This window comes from Fundulus heteroclitus, chromosome 10 (assembly GCF_011125445.2).
Source record: "Fundulus heteroclitus isolate FHET01 chromosome 10, MU-UCD_Fhet_4.1, whole genome shotgun sequence".
NCBI classification, from domain to species: Eukaryota; Metazoa; Chordata; class Actinopteri; order Cyprinodontiformes; family Fundulidae; genus Fundulus; species Fundulus heteroclitus.
In genome coordinates this window covers 25047824-25063479 of record NC_046370.1, presented here as the reverse complement: position 1 = coordinate 25063479, position 15656 = coordinate 25047824, and positions in this window count along the sequence as shown.

The window sequence follows — 15656 nt, the reverse complement described above, 5'->3', positions numbered from 1 at the left end:
TTGCATATTTAGTTTTAAAAAATTGATCAACTCGGTTCCATCAAGTAAATGTTCCAGATATTCAATACCTTTATTCTTCCAGTATGTAAAGTTTATCATATTATTATTTTGTAGGATGTCAGGGTTGTTCCAGATGGGTGTACGACTGCATGGGATAAGTGATGACTTTGTCATTTTAAGAAACTCCCACCATGCTGTCAGAGTAGAGCTGATATTGATATTTTTAAAGCATGTATGCCGTTTTATATTTGAGCTAATAAACGGCAAATCTGAAATCGTGATATTATTGCGTATTTTCTGTTCTATATCTATCCAGGGCTCGTCTCATTCCATATTCTTTAAGATGAACTTAGGTTATCTAACTTGGATCTGCAGTCAACCCAAGATTCACTGAATAATTCTGATGATGGTTTTCAACAATCTTTATTTGTCTTTTTGTTTGTTGTGTATAGTTCCTTATCTTAATTTTGCTTAATAGTTTAGTTAAGTTTCACTAGCCTGGTAGAAGGGAATTATTGATATAAACATATAATTAATTGTGTATAATAATGGCGTTCCCTGGATGTGCATTTATGTCTGTTAATAGATTGTTATACTTGAAGAAAAGTTGTCACTCATTTATTCCATATATGTGCAGGGTTTGCTGTTACAATGCCAGTCCTCAAACCATTCCTTTCAACTATTGCCCTAATATCAAATGTTTGAGCTGATATCCACCGGACAATAGCTAACAGAGTTATTAAATAAACTTTAAATAATTTAGTACATGCGTAATGGCACAACAGTAACATTTCTTTAGCCATTAATGTCAAGTTTGTAGGTTTGAACTTCTTACAGTTTTTTTTCAGTGACGTATACAGAAGCAGTGCATTTCTAATCCAAAGTTGGAATCCAAAGTCGAATTCAACAAAAAAAGGTTGAGAACCATTAATAGAGTACATCAAAATGGTCCTTTCCAGGTAGGGATCTCTGTAAGGAAAAGATGAAACAACAAAATCCAGGCACCAGTTGGTCAACTGTGCTGTTTTTCCTTCTATAACGTAACACTAAAATGCTGCTTTCTTTGTCAAATTTTCTACCAGTGTTCATAAGCTTTGTTTTTAAAATTCTAATAATGCTACCTTTATCTGGTTGAACCAGCAATACAACAATAACAAAGATAGTTTTCTCATTTTCCTTTGCTTCGGAGTTTAAACCAGAAGGTAAGAAAAGAGGATAGTGAAGTTTTCAAAAATTTTATTTTTTAACACCAGATGGGTCGCCCTGACTGCAACAATTGATCATGACTGATTTCTAAACTTTCAACATTTCAAAAGTTGAAAACAATCTCTTCAATGTTTTAAAACATAACATCCTTGCCAGCTACATCACTGTAGAGCAGAGTCCTGAAAAGCAACACTAACCTGCAGACAAAAGGATGTAAATGTAACTGAACAGGAAATCTGGGCTCTCTGCTGGTAGACAACACTTGCTCGTGGTTACCTTGCAAATCTGAACAAAACCAAACGGAATGAAACAAAAAGCCCTGAACTATGATCTTTGATGGTGCACTCATCTGTATGAAAGGACTTTATATGACCGGTTCTAATGAAGCAAGACCTTGTTTTGTAACTTGGTTAAGCTATGCTACCTGCTCTGTGAAATGCATCTGTTTTTGTCCTTCAAATAGTAACAGTCAGACTCAGTGATGTGGAAATATTGGCCACAGATATTTAATGATCTCATTCATCTCTTCACCTCTCTGTCTTCGGTTTTCCCTTTCTCAATGTGAAGATCAGGTCATCTTTACTGAATGACTGATCATTCCACTAGCAACATCACAGCACTGAAAATGGGCCCATTTATCAGCTGCATTTACTGCTGTGAGTGAGACAGAAGTGTTTTATGAAGAAAGATACTCAAACATGTAACATCTGAAACAACATAATACAACACGGGATACAACAGCAACCTGTGTCTACGTAGTAATTGTAATAGTAATAGTAATGGTAATAAGAAGAAGAACAGGAATAATTGGTGACTCTGCCTCAGTGGGTAAAGTAGTTGTCTTGCAACTGGAAGGTTGTAGGTTTGATTGCAGCTTCACCCTGTCACATGTCATTGGGCACTTAAGCCCAAGTTGCCTACCAATTTGTGCATTGGTGTATGAATGTGTGCACGTTAGTGAGTTTGATTAGGTAAATGTGGATATAGTATAATGTGCTTTGATTGGTTAGTATGACTAGAAAAGCTCTATATAAATTCATTCCATTTAATTACAATAATACATTTTATTTGTACTGCATTTTACATGGTCAAAAATCTTAAAGCAATAACAGGATTTGAAACAAAACATTAAAATCACTGACTAAAGACTAAAATGGTTTACAAAAAGAAAGGTTTTTGTCCTTTTTAAAGCTGTCTGCGGGTTGCCCTCTCTCAAAGTGTCATGGAGGGCATTCCACAGATGTGGAGCAGCGGCACAGAACTCTGTCCCCCATTGTGCTCAACCTGGTTCTGGGTATGAGTAGCCGGTTTGAGCGAATGGAGCGGAGGGTGCATACTATGTAGATAAGAAATACCTTTATTATCCTACAGTGGGAAAATTCAGCCGTGACAGTAATGAAAAACAAGCTAATCTTAAGTTAGTTCTAAAGCAACAGAGAATGACCTTATCAGAAAGGCAAAAATAAGAATAAAATTTAAAAAAACACTTAGAAATCTATAATCATTGAATATGACAAAGCAGTATGACAATATGACAATGGAAAAGCAGAGAAACTGTGAAAACATTTCACAGAAAGGCCTTAAATGTATAAGTCAGCAGTGAAAGCAAATACTGTCCACATTAAAATAACTTGTTAAAAAGTGAATCTTATTGCAGTCTTAAACATCGAATGACCCCAGTACACAAAGCTCTCTAAAAATTATTATTTTTTTCGTTATTGTGAAAATTATCAAACAGAAAGGACTGAGAAAATCCTAATGGACCAGAAACAGAAAAAAAATGTCTGATTTTGTGTCAGAAAGTGAGTGGAAAAGGTGTTTCAAATGTACCATTTTGGCTTTTGACATAAAAAATGTTTAACATCGATAATCTTTTCTGGGGGATATCAAACCAATTGAGCTTTTTTCTAAAATAACATGAAATAATTAGCAAAAATGCTGCCTATATTTTACCTAAAAGTTTGTACTGCAGAACAGCATCTAACATCAGCTCCAATTTTAACGCCACATGAAGCACTGAGCTCTTCAGCTCTTGCCAAATATTTTATGTAGCTGCTGAAAAACAGATATTTATTGTACAGTCTCAATTTCTATCTTTATGATCAGAGCTCCTTCAGAACACTTTGAGATGTTTTCCTTACAGTCTCAAGTCATTGTTTCTGGCAGTTATAATAATGTCCTGCTGTGAACAAATAACCTACTGGAATATTTTCCTTTTCATTCTTATTTTAGATAGGAAAAAATTCTTTCTGGTCTCATTTTAGGAGACAGGTTCGTAAAATGCTTTATTTCTCTATTCTTCTGTGGCCCATCACCGGTTTTCTTACGGTCTTGTGTGATGATTATATATTTTTTTGTCTGAGTGGGGGATTGGGCTACATGCCAGATGCTTTAAAATCAATAACAGTAAATTAGTATGAAGGTGAAAATGGATCATCCAAAGGACAACAAGCTCTTAATGTTTTAGAGAGGAAGTTCAAAGGCAGCTCTGAGTTTATTCGACTCTTCATAGTATATTGCAAATGAAAACAATCCATGCAGTGAAGGAGAAGGACAATGGTGATGACGACAGTGTTTGTAATTACGCAGGTAAAATCTGCCATTAAAAGAGTAGAATTCAGGTCAGCGCTGTCCAACACCGATCAAAACCTTCCATCCAGTACCTCCTCCACTGCTACTAGAACATAATTTGTTCTGGCCTCTTTTGTCATGATGCCACTATTTTCCCCCTGTCACTGCTGTTCAGTTGTACACGTTGAAGATCCATTCATGTTGCTGAGAAAGTCGCAGTACGTACGCACGCTGTTTGCTGGCACCTCCAAGTGGTGGAAAAGCGTCACTACGCTGAATTGGCAGGAAAATCCTTTGTTCTGAGAAAAACATAAATATTGCATAAATAATGCCCTAATGCAGACTGGAGAAGATTTTTCCTGAAGACAAAAACGTGGCTTAAACATTTATATCACTTGTCAGTGTTGTATTCTTGACATACGTATGCAGCTGACAAGGTTTTTATTTATCTAATTTGTCTAATTGTCCTTAGGTGTGTGTGTGAATGGTTGTTTGTCCTGTTTGTCTCTGTGTTGCCCTGCGACAGACTGGCGACCTGTCCAGGGTGTACCCCGCCTCTCGCCCGGTGAACACTGGAGATAGGCACCAGCAACCCCTGTGACCCCATGAGGGATTAAGCAGGTCAAAAGATGGATGGACGGACGGACGGATGGATGGATGGATGGATGTATGGATGGATGGATGGATGGATGGATGTCTGTTTGTGCAATAATGTTGCATTCCATTTGTCTCAGAAATAGAAAAGAGGAGCTGGGAATGGGGTAAACAGCATTCCAGTTAACACAGTGGGAGATCAGGATTCCAAAATAAAAACAATAAAACAAAAGGTCAGGATTCCAATACGGCGACAGTCAGGAAAGCTATTATTTTGTTCGTAGTACCTCTTATAAAAGTCCTTTATTGCTGTATTTTTCACATGCAAACACCATTTTTAATTTGTTCAGTTCAGAGTTGCAGCCACTACATGTAAGTAACACTGATTTTTACGCACTCTTACAATTGTGTCTTGTAAAATAAACATGGTTTATTACAGCTTACTGTTGTTGATGTGAGGAGCTACCATATTGGATCCAACAATCGGCCCTATATATTTCTCCATCTTTCTGAGGGGAAAGTCCGACTTTAGTTGATTTTTCAGTTGGGCAGCCGGGATTTCATTCTCTTCATGGTGGTGCGAACTCTCAAGGTTCTGAAGTTGAGGTTTTCCCTTTAATCATAGCCCCCACTTTATCAGTGAACAGTTTTTGAATATTATCTGGTACTTGTTTGTTTCTGGCTTTATACATGAACGTAGCTGTTTGAACATAAATACCCACAGGTGAAACCCATGAAACCTACTGTAGACTCAGACCATGTGCAAAAAGAGAGACAGTTTTTGTAAAGACTATCACTCAGTATCACAAGAGTGCATGAGATTTCTAGATCAACAGAAAAAAAAAACACTTCAGCATGCTGATTATGTTACACTAACTTCTGATCAAAGTCTTAAGACCGACAGGTACCCACATTTCACACTGCTGGTTTGTAACCAGGTTGTAAGACGAGCTTAAAAATAAATTTTAAACCATCCAAGAGCCAAAATATAGAGTAGACAAATTATAGAAAACATTTAAAGTCAAAATGTTCAGGCTGATCAACAGTTAAACTAAAAGGGTCAAAAAATGACTCAGTGATCATTTAAAAAATTGATTCCAACATGCTTGATGCGAGTGTTTCCAGTAAGCTGGAGGGAAGGTTGCTCCATGTAGTGGAGATGGCATCATAAAGGGCCTCGACAGTCTGGAACTTTACATTTCTTTTTTTAAATTTCCCTTGCCATCCATTCACAAATGTTTTCAGTGGGATTCAGATCAGGAGACATGCCTTTTGCCTCTACCATCAGAGGGCCATGAGAGTGTTAAGGACTATTATGGGATTCTAGAACTATAGTATTATTAAATGTTGGTTCAGCTGATGAACTGCCTGTTTGAAATTAAATGCAGTTTAAAAAAATTTCAAAACCTATAATTTCCTTCTTGCTCCAGCTTCTTCTTTCTGCATTTCAACCATCTCATCTGCAGAGGGAGAAAAGCAAAACACCAAAGTTTATGTCATCCTTGGGAACGATTAATAATGATTTAGGTTAATGAAGACTTAAAATTCAAGATTCAAGATTCTTTATTGTCACTGCGTGTTGCTGTTGTGAAATTCCTTTCAGGACATAACCTTACTTAGAGTACACACAACAAACAACAGACAATAAACATGTGTACAGCTTTTATATTTTCACATTAGGGTGTGCCAAAGATAAATAAGCTTTAATATCAGTTCCTTTGCAAGTGATGTGAGTCATGTTACATAGATTAGTTTAGTCCATCCTTTATTAATCACAAGTAATGAGGTAATAATGTGCTTTTGTGCAATCATTTTGAGGCTACATTTACAGAAATGTGCAGCTGATATTCCTGAGAAAAGAGCGTGTAAATAGGCAATTGCAGTACAGTGATTGTAAAATATGATGGACTTTAACATATTTAAAAATAGATGGATTGTTACATATTGTTGTAACATATGAACATTTGATGGAAAAACTCTCAGCAGGGGTCTATCGCCCTCTGCTGAGAAACTGCGGCAATTACAGTGGAGTGATTTTAAGATGTTGGATCGCACTCTTCCATTAGGAAGCGATAGCCCTCACAGCTCTTGGAAAGAAGCTGTTTCTAAGTTTATTCTTTTGGGATATAATGCTTCTGAAGCATTTACCTAATGGGAAAGGGACAAACAGTGCATTGCCTGAGTGGGTGGGATCAGTGTAAAACTTAGAACTTGGGATCTGGCCCTTCTTCGGACTTGTTCTGCATAGACTGAGTCCAAATCCTGCAGATGGCATACCACAATCCCCTGCGCTGTTCTCATCACCCGTGCTAAGTCCTTCTTCTCCTTTGTTGTGCAGCTCCCATACATACCATACAGTTATGCTGAGACATAACACACTTTCTATGGTAGCGGTGTAGATGTTTTTTAGCAGTTTAGTGGAAAATCCAGTCCTTTTCAGTTTCCTGAGGAAAAAGAGCCGTTATTGAGCCTTCTTCACAGTGTTACTGTTTCACCGTGTCCCATCTACGGTGAAGCACCCTCGGTGGACCCAGTTCGTTTTACCCAGTCAGGCGACCCCCACTTACTTATTACCTTGAACGTAGGACGCATAAAACAGACAAGTATGCTTTTAGTTATATTTTATCTACGTAAAGACAGAAAAAGTTACAGTCACACCAGCGCTGATGGGCCCCTGATCGGCAGGAAGGCCTCGAGTGCTCATCACACAAACATTATAAAGGGATCTCGGGACACACCCATACAGGGGCGGTACACATCCAAACTGTGACATCGCTCGCTAATAACAGCTCTGACTTAAAACAATTAACATCCTAGGGGTTTAATAATAATCTTGATTGCTTTTAATCTGAAAGTTTTCTCCTAAGCGCATCCGCCAATGTGTATGTTTCTAATGTGTGTTTTGCGTTTTAATTATGTGCAGGAAAATCTGATGTGAAATGCAGAAGGGGTGTCTGCCAACTCATCTTTGTTTCGTGTTGCGGTCCATTGAAGGTTATCCGATGCCTCTGTCTTTGCCCCCGCAATTAGTTGTCCATTTTCAGTCCTCATGTCTCAGTTCAGCACCACAACATCGTTCCAGGACGATCATTGTCCATAAATCTTCTTTCTCCAATCGTTGTGTCTGAAACCACAAGGAATTCTGCCAGCATTTTGCCAATATGGATTTTGTCCAAAATCGAATTGTCTAATACAAGAGTTGTCCATCTTCATCCGTAGTGTAGTTTACATAAGTTGAAAAGAAAAATTAAAACAAAAATTACAGTAAAACTTTCTCAAAACAAAATCAACCACATCGTTCCCTCTGAAACTAACTATTCTAAAAAAGTTCTTCACCTTTACCCCAGATCTTGATCCCTTAAAAATTTATCCAAGCAAAATATTTTTTACAGATAGTTCAACCTCTTTGTATAAGTTCAATAATCAAAAATATATTTCTCTTAACCTTGTAGCATCACATTCCCCATTAAACCTCTATGCAGCTTCTGCAAAAATTACTGATTTTTTTTCCAAAATTTTGATTAAAAACTGGATTAGGCAGGAGTCAAGTACATCACCTTTTTTTTCGTCCCCTGGACCACTGTGGCACCGCTTGGTACTCACTTGTCTCTGAGAATGCCTAAGAAAAGAGACTAAAATCTCTCTGTTAGCACATTCCAATTATATGTATTTGACCAGGTTTCTTTGCAAGAAAAAGGCAGAAAACAGGATAGAAATGTTTATGTGAGTCAGTGGAGAGGGCAGCAGTGGGAAGGGGTACATGAAAAATTTCCAAAGCCACCTTTCTCCTCCAGAAGGTCTCCATATTACCTGATTTCTAAGTTTGTTAAAGCTTAGCATAATTTAGTCACCTTTGTCAATCCCTGCATGTCCATTTTAGATCACAACTTCTTACCATACGACCTGAAAGAGCTCACTTCCCAGAGTCTTCTGTTGGAACAAAGGTGGCTTTACAGTTTCATCTCACATCATCTGAAAGAAGTAACTCAGAGAAAAACAATTCTGTTAGTGTGTTAGTTGACAAAAGAAAACCTGGTCTTTTTAGTGTCTCTGTCTTTTTAGTGTCTTGGTTCTTAATGTGATGTGTCTAAGTTCTTGATTGGTCCAGGGGAGGTAGGAATCTCTCGTTCCTTTTCTTTCAGCGTTTTGTATTAAAACTTCTCCTTTTCTTAAATTATCTGCCGAACAACCTTGAATGTTGTCACTTTTTGTTTTCCACAGGTGATGCAAAAATTAAAGCAAAGGAATCATTTAACAAATAAATAATCAAAATGCACAAAACAATAAACCCGAAAGTAAAAAAGTCTCCCAAGGAGTGCAATCTGTGTGTTCCAATATCTTATAGCATTCTTTTGATTTCTTTCTAGCTCTTTTGATCATGCAAACTTAGTTATTAATGCTTTTCAATCTTAATTGGTCAAGGGTGAAACTTTAAAGCAACCGTTTTCTCTTTCAGGCTTTTGAGCTTCTGGTGTTTTTCTATACATGATAAGGGTTTTCTCCGTAATTCAGCACATTGAGAAAGCTACCCAGAATTTAACCCTTCAGAAGCTGGCTTTATTTTATTTTTTTCCCTCTGACATAGTTTTCATGCCCCCAGGCCAGAACACACAGACCCAGCCTTGCCATAACATTCAGATGTTTACATCATGGTCAGATTTGTTTATCATATCTTTTGTCCTGTTTCAGGTTAAACTGACCCTCTGAGGCTTGCCTCTGCTCAGCATAACTAATAACATCAGATGCTTTTGTAACTGATGACATGCTTAATGTGACCTTGTGATATCTTGACACTTTTCAAAATTTCTCATTAGTTGCATTCAAATCCCAAGTAAAAAGAAATAAAATAAATTAATAGAGAAGCCTTAGAAAAGCAACCATATTTAGTCCCATACAGTTTGTTTAAAGCACAGTTTTTCTCATCTATTTAAATCAAAAATCATGTATATCTTAATGCTCTTAAATTCTTCTCTTTAGGCAGCTGTAAAATCCTTAGTTAAAAATCTCCCATTAAACATATCCCATCCGGTTCCATTTCTCCCAAACAGTCTCCCATATGCTCCCCATATGCTGTTTGCCATTTTATTAATGTTCTAAAATTACAATATAAAAGCTTTTACTCTGTTATTATTTCAGCTGTCATGAATTCATTGACAAACACAAGCCAAACGCAATCTAATAGCATAACTGAATACAGCCCCAAAGCCTCTGTTTGCTGTAATGCATAATTAAGCTCCAAACTAAAAAAAAACTTTATCCCCAGTCCCAAGTATTTCCTACAGCCCTGGGATATTTTCTGTTTAAGACACGTTAGCATCTCTCAGTGTAACAATTTAATTTGGCCGGATGTTTAATGTGGGAAGAAAACAAGCTGTGTTATTGAAATCTCTCTTTACCTTTCTTCAGCTTTTAGTTAACATAGTTCATGATTAAAAACGTCATTTGAATTACGGAGCTGCAGTTCTCCCAAAACAAATGAACATTCTGAAACCATGAACATTACTTCACACAGACGAACGTTTAGTTACATACGATACACATTCAGACAGACAAACACGTGCAGGCCTGCTTTTTCTGACTGTCTTAAATAGTTCTATGTTTTTCATAGTTTTAAACGTCTATAGCAACGCCGAAAGATGTATTTTCAAAGTGTTAAGTTCCCGCTTAGTTTAAAAGTTGAGAGCTTGCGCTGGCTACGACCCCCGAATGTTTCGTCCAAACATGGTTTTACTCTTCAGCCCCGCAAGGATACAACTCTGTGTCTCGCAGACACCTGGACGCTTACCCCTTTTTGAAAGTTATACGTTGCATTTAATAGTTACGAACAATTTTATCCACAACGGAAGTCCTAGTCTGTCCCCACGCAAACGCTTCCCCGGTGCAACGCCCTTTTAGTTCCGTTTCCGTTTCCTTTTTTTTATTACTGTGAATGCAGTAGGCATTCACAGTTATTGAGATCCTCTTCCGCCTTTTTACTGTTTAAACTTTGCTTCGCTTCTCCTCCTACAGTTTTTCTCCGATTTCAACCATTCAACTTTTAAACTATTCAGCTTCTTCTGGAATGGATGGCTATGTCTTTTTGTACTTTTAACTCTTCAACTTTTTAAAATATTCAGCTTTTTCTGCACATTTTCAGCTTTTTTTTTCTCCCATAAGAAATGAATGTAATTCACTAAAATTCCGCTCATTTCAGCTGCTTTTTGACAGCTTACTGCTTCAGCCTACTTTCAGCTAGAAACGCCATTCAACTTTTAAAATGTAGTGATATCTTTCAGCTATTATGGTCTATTTCAGCTTTTTCATATCTTTTACCATTTTCATATAGTACCTCCTTAAAATAATTTTGGCTTTTCAAGAAATTTAGCAAATAACATGCGTTGCTATGGTCGTCAAGGAGGCAGTTATAGAGTGCGCACTCTAGAAATTCAACAAATTCTTCTTCTCCGAACAACTTCTTCTCACTCGCTCAATTTTCAACCTATCCACATGAATTATACATCAAAACGTAGGAATTTTTGTCTGGATTCAGGAAATGTTACCCTCATTGGTGTAGCATTTATAGATTTTTCGCAAATCACCTCAGAGCGACACAAACCCGAAACCTCCCCCATTCATTTCCTATGGAGCAGTTTTGAAAAATGACGTCTGAAAATCCAAAACATCACACGTTTTCGCATCGTCGCTACTCCTAAACCGTTTGATGTACAGGCATGAGACTTTCACATATGAATGTCCCAACCCTTCTGGCACTCACAAAAAAGGAATTTTGTGGATAACTGTTACGGTTTTTCCACAGGAACAATTTGTTCGGGAGTAGCAAATTTGCAAAATCCTGAAGACGCTTTGGACCTCCATCCCCCCAAATGATCCACTTTTTTACATCGTTGCTGTGCCTACACCGATTTTTGTACAAACATAAAAATGAGCAACATAGTCCTCAAAAGCCTGCTGATACTCACAGTGAAATAATTGTTTTGATATCTCTTATACTTTTTCACCTAGAGCGATTTGTTCAGGACTTTTTTTAGAGGATTTTGGAAATTCCTTAAAAAACCCCTTTAGATCATAATTTTTTACGCCTTTATTAAACTTTTTCCAGCAAAAAACGATAGCTTTTCTTCTTCCCCTATCCGTTACGAACTAAACGCAGAAAAAATTACATCTCTACCATTTATAGATCAGGAGATATGAAGCTTTGTTCGGGGCAAAGTTCTCCATTATAATCCAATGGGACTTATTGTGAGCAAAGTCTCTGCACTTTGGGAGACTGGCCGCTGCAGGTGTGTCAGTGAGTTTCCATGACGACGGAACTCTGAGGGCCAGAGGGAGAGGATCAATTGAGATAGAATGGCAACTTTCGACGCTCACCGCAGTTGCTGTGATTAATGTAGGAATCTGAAATTCGCACAGTCACTTCCTCTTGACATTTTAAAATTTTCACGTGACTTTCAGCTATGTGTCATTTTTCTGTCCCATTTTGGATTTTACATGCTTTCCTATTGGGTCTTTGCTTCCAACAGGACCTGGCATGATGCCCAGACACGACCCAATTGGCCAATACAGCACCACCCACCTGTGGGAAATGGCGCTACTGACCATTTTGGTCAAATGTTGAGTTCTGGGCCCAGATGTGGTGAGGCTGAGTTGCTAAAGGAGGCCAATCTGACCCATGAACTTTGGTGACGTTTGGCGACATTAAGTATTGGCACCCCTATTTGAGGCACTTCCCAGTACAGGATTTGGACCAAACTGACAGAGTACAATCACCCGGTGATCCTGAGCACAACCATGTTAGCGGCTAATGGTTAGCATGTTGCTAATTGGAAGTAGCTCTAGGAAGCTCGGACAAACATCTGCTTTACAGAGTCTGTACCTCCTTTATACAGAATGCTCCACAATAAGTTTGGGCCTCGTCACGTAAAGCATCTCCAAGTTAGGAGGTGTCAAACATCCAATGCTTTTCAATGGGGGCGAAACCCCTTATACTCTCTAGAAATGCAGGCCCACATATGGCAACAGTATATTCAAGTTTGAAATTCTACTTATGCTTTGTTAAACGATTCAGTGTTTAGAATGAGTTAGGAAATTTTTGGTGCCTTTCCCTCAGTTTTTTCTTCTTCTAATAATTCAGCTATTGTTCTTTCATGTTAAAATTCTTCAACTCTTTCAAATTCTTCAACTTTTTCAACTTTTTCAACTTTTTCAACTTCTTCAATGCTTTTCAGCTATTTTTTCTCTTCTTCAAAGATCTTCTGCATCTTTTGCTTAATCATTCAGCTATCTGCATTCACAGTGCATTTTCGCAGGAAATGCACATTTTTCTAGTTTTATTAAACTTTCGCTTTTCTTTTTCTTATTAATCCAACTGCCCCGACCAACTGGTTGCACTTTGAACACCCCCTGCACCAAAACAAAACAAAAACACAAATACATCGATCTGTAACTTCACTTACACACAAAGACCCATTTGCACGCAAACACACACACACACACACACACACACACACACACACACACACACTCAATATCCGCGGATCCAAGCAGTCTCTCCCTCACTCACTCTGACTCAATGATCTCATTACACAACAGACACAATATGTCGTACAAGACATGACGAAGACAACAATATCAGACAGACAGCTTGCGCGTAGTTTTCTGCGAGACGTCTCTGTTTTTCTTTTTTTTATTCATTTTATTTTTACTCTTTCTCCGGTCTTGCTGGTTGTGTGCGCGTCCAGCTCACGTGTTTATTCCGGTCTTCCTGTTTCTACAACAGGTCACGGATTCTTATGAGAAGCCAAGCTTCAGTTAACTCTGTACGTACCTTTTTACTTATCTTCTTGGGCTGTAATTGGACTGTCCCCTTTTTAAAGTTCTTTAAGAGAACTTATGGAACCATCGAAACCAAAAAAGTCCAAGGGTTACGCGCTCTGTAGGTACCCATTTTCAAATATAATTGGATTAGCTGCTTTTAAAGTTCTTTAAGAGAACTTTTGGAACTATCGAAACCAAAAATCCAACGGCTCTTTGATCTTTTAAAAGCCACGCGTAACGGCGTGCCTGTCAGAATGGCTGCTTTTATGCTAAACACAGAGGAACACGCATTTTCCTCCGTGCCTAACAAGGGGACCTTTTAAACCCTAATTCTCCACATTCACAGTATTTTCAGACACCTGGCCAAGGTCTCCCGGACTTTCACCGCTGTGAGCGCACGCAAATCCCAAGTTCTTATCGACACGTTTGCAAACAATTCTCCTCAACTTTTCTCTGCCTTTAGGAGTACAAAAAGTCGGCCCTCCAGGAAGAAAAAGACACTAGGAGATGAATGAAATCTCCTTACCTTTTGTGCGGCCGCAGGCTGTGTGTTTTTCTTCCGGAATGACGTCCTGGCCGAAAAACGGAAGCTGGTACGCTGCCTTTTGGGTCCGGGCGGAGACACCAATTTGTTACTGTTTCACCGTGTCCCATCTACGGTGAAGCACCCTTGGTGGACCCAGTTCGTTTTTCCCAGTCAGGCGACCCCCACTTACTTATTACCTTGAACGTAGGACGCATAAAACAGACAAGTATGCTTTTAGTTATATTTTATCTACGTAAAGACAGAGAAATAGTTACAGTCACACCAGCGCTGATGGGCCCCTGATCGGCAGGAAGGCCTCGAGTGCTCATCACACAAACATTATAAAGGGATCTCGGGACACACCCATACAGAGGCGGTACACATCCAAACTGTGACATCAGCTGGGAAACTGTGTCACCTCCGGGGTGGTATCTGATAGATATGTGCCAATCTTTTGGGTCAGTGCCATCTAAGTGTGCCATGCAGTTCTGGGATAAACAGCTCATTCCACTTGACCTTGTTGATATCCTAACAACAGTCAAGGAGAAGTTTGAGGAAATGTGAATGCCCAGGAACCTAATGTTGTCCACACACTCCACCACCTTCCCCTGTATGTAGAAAGGAGTGTGTTTAGTCCCCCTGGACCTCCTGTAGTCCACTATGACCTCCTTGGTCTTATTGGTGTTTAGGATCAGGTTGTTCCTGGAGCACCACTGTGTGACATTGTGGACCTCATCTCTGTATTGGGTGGTCATTGTTATTGGAGATGAGACCCACCACAGTAGTGTCATCCGTAAAATTCACCACTGTGTTTGTGGGGTGGATAGCAGAACAGTCCTGGGTGAAGAGAGCAGGGCTGAGGACACAACCCTGCAGCGTACCTGTGTTGAGGATCAGTGGAGCAGATGTGTGTTTCCCATCATCACCTAGGGCCTGTTAGTGAGGAAGTCACTGATCCAGGAGCAGAGAGGAGTGGATAATCCCAGGTTGTGGAGCTTCAAAACCAGCATGTCTGGGAGCACGTGTTGAATGCTGAGCTGAAATCCATGAATAGCATCCTAACTTAAGTGTTGAGATACTGCAGATGAGTCAGACCTGACTGAAGTGCTAACAATACGGCGTCCTCCGTGGAGCGATTCTCCCTGTAGGCGAACTCCAGGCTGTTCAAGCCAGCAGGGATAGCATCCTTGATGTACTTTAGGAAGATCCTTTCCAGGGGTGTATCCAAACCACGCCCGCTGACAGGGGGGGAGTAACTAAATATATATATATTTCTGCATTAGATATATGTAATATCTTTTCTTTAAATAAGGGGCCATTACAACTCCCTCCACCATAACATAAAATGGTTTGACCATTAGAACAACAGCTGGCTGCAACTTTGAAAGTTCGTTCCGCTGCAAACTAAGAATCACAGCTGCACAGAAAAGAGAAAAAGAGAAGATGACGTGAAAGGCTTGAGGGATTTTATTAGTAAATATTTTTTTAAAACTGAGGATGAGTCAGGAACAGGTGTATGAACGGAAATGCAGAGGAATGATGCCAATCCAGTGCCTGGTAAGATGCAATGCGCTTATCAATGTGATTTTACTGCCCGATCCGATAGTCTAAGCATAGTCGCTCAGAGACAGAACACAGCGTTAATTTCAATGATCCCGCGTTATGGCCAACAAAAATGATTGATTCTGATCGAATGAATGTGATGCGTTTAATGGCAAAAAGGAAGTCTTTCTCAGAGATGGCAAATTAACCACGAGCAGATTCAGGGGGCAGAGAATTCCCAAAGTATCTAACATATTCTACCTCCTGAAATGGAAGGGAAAAAATTGTTAGGGACCAACATACAGCTGGTAAAAAAAAAAAAACATATTTTGGCTGCAGTGCTTGCTGTTCTCTTATGTAGAAAAGATCAACTAGTGCACTAAATTCAATAGATGGGTTGAAA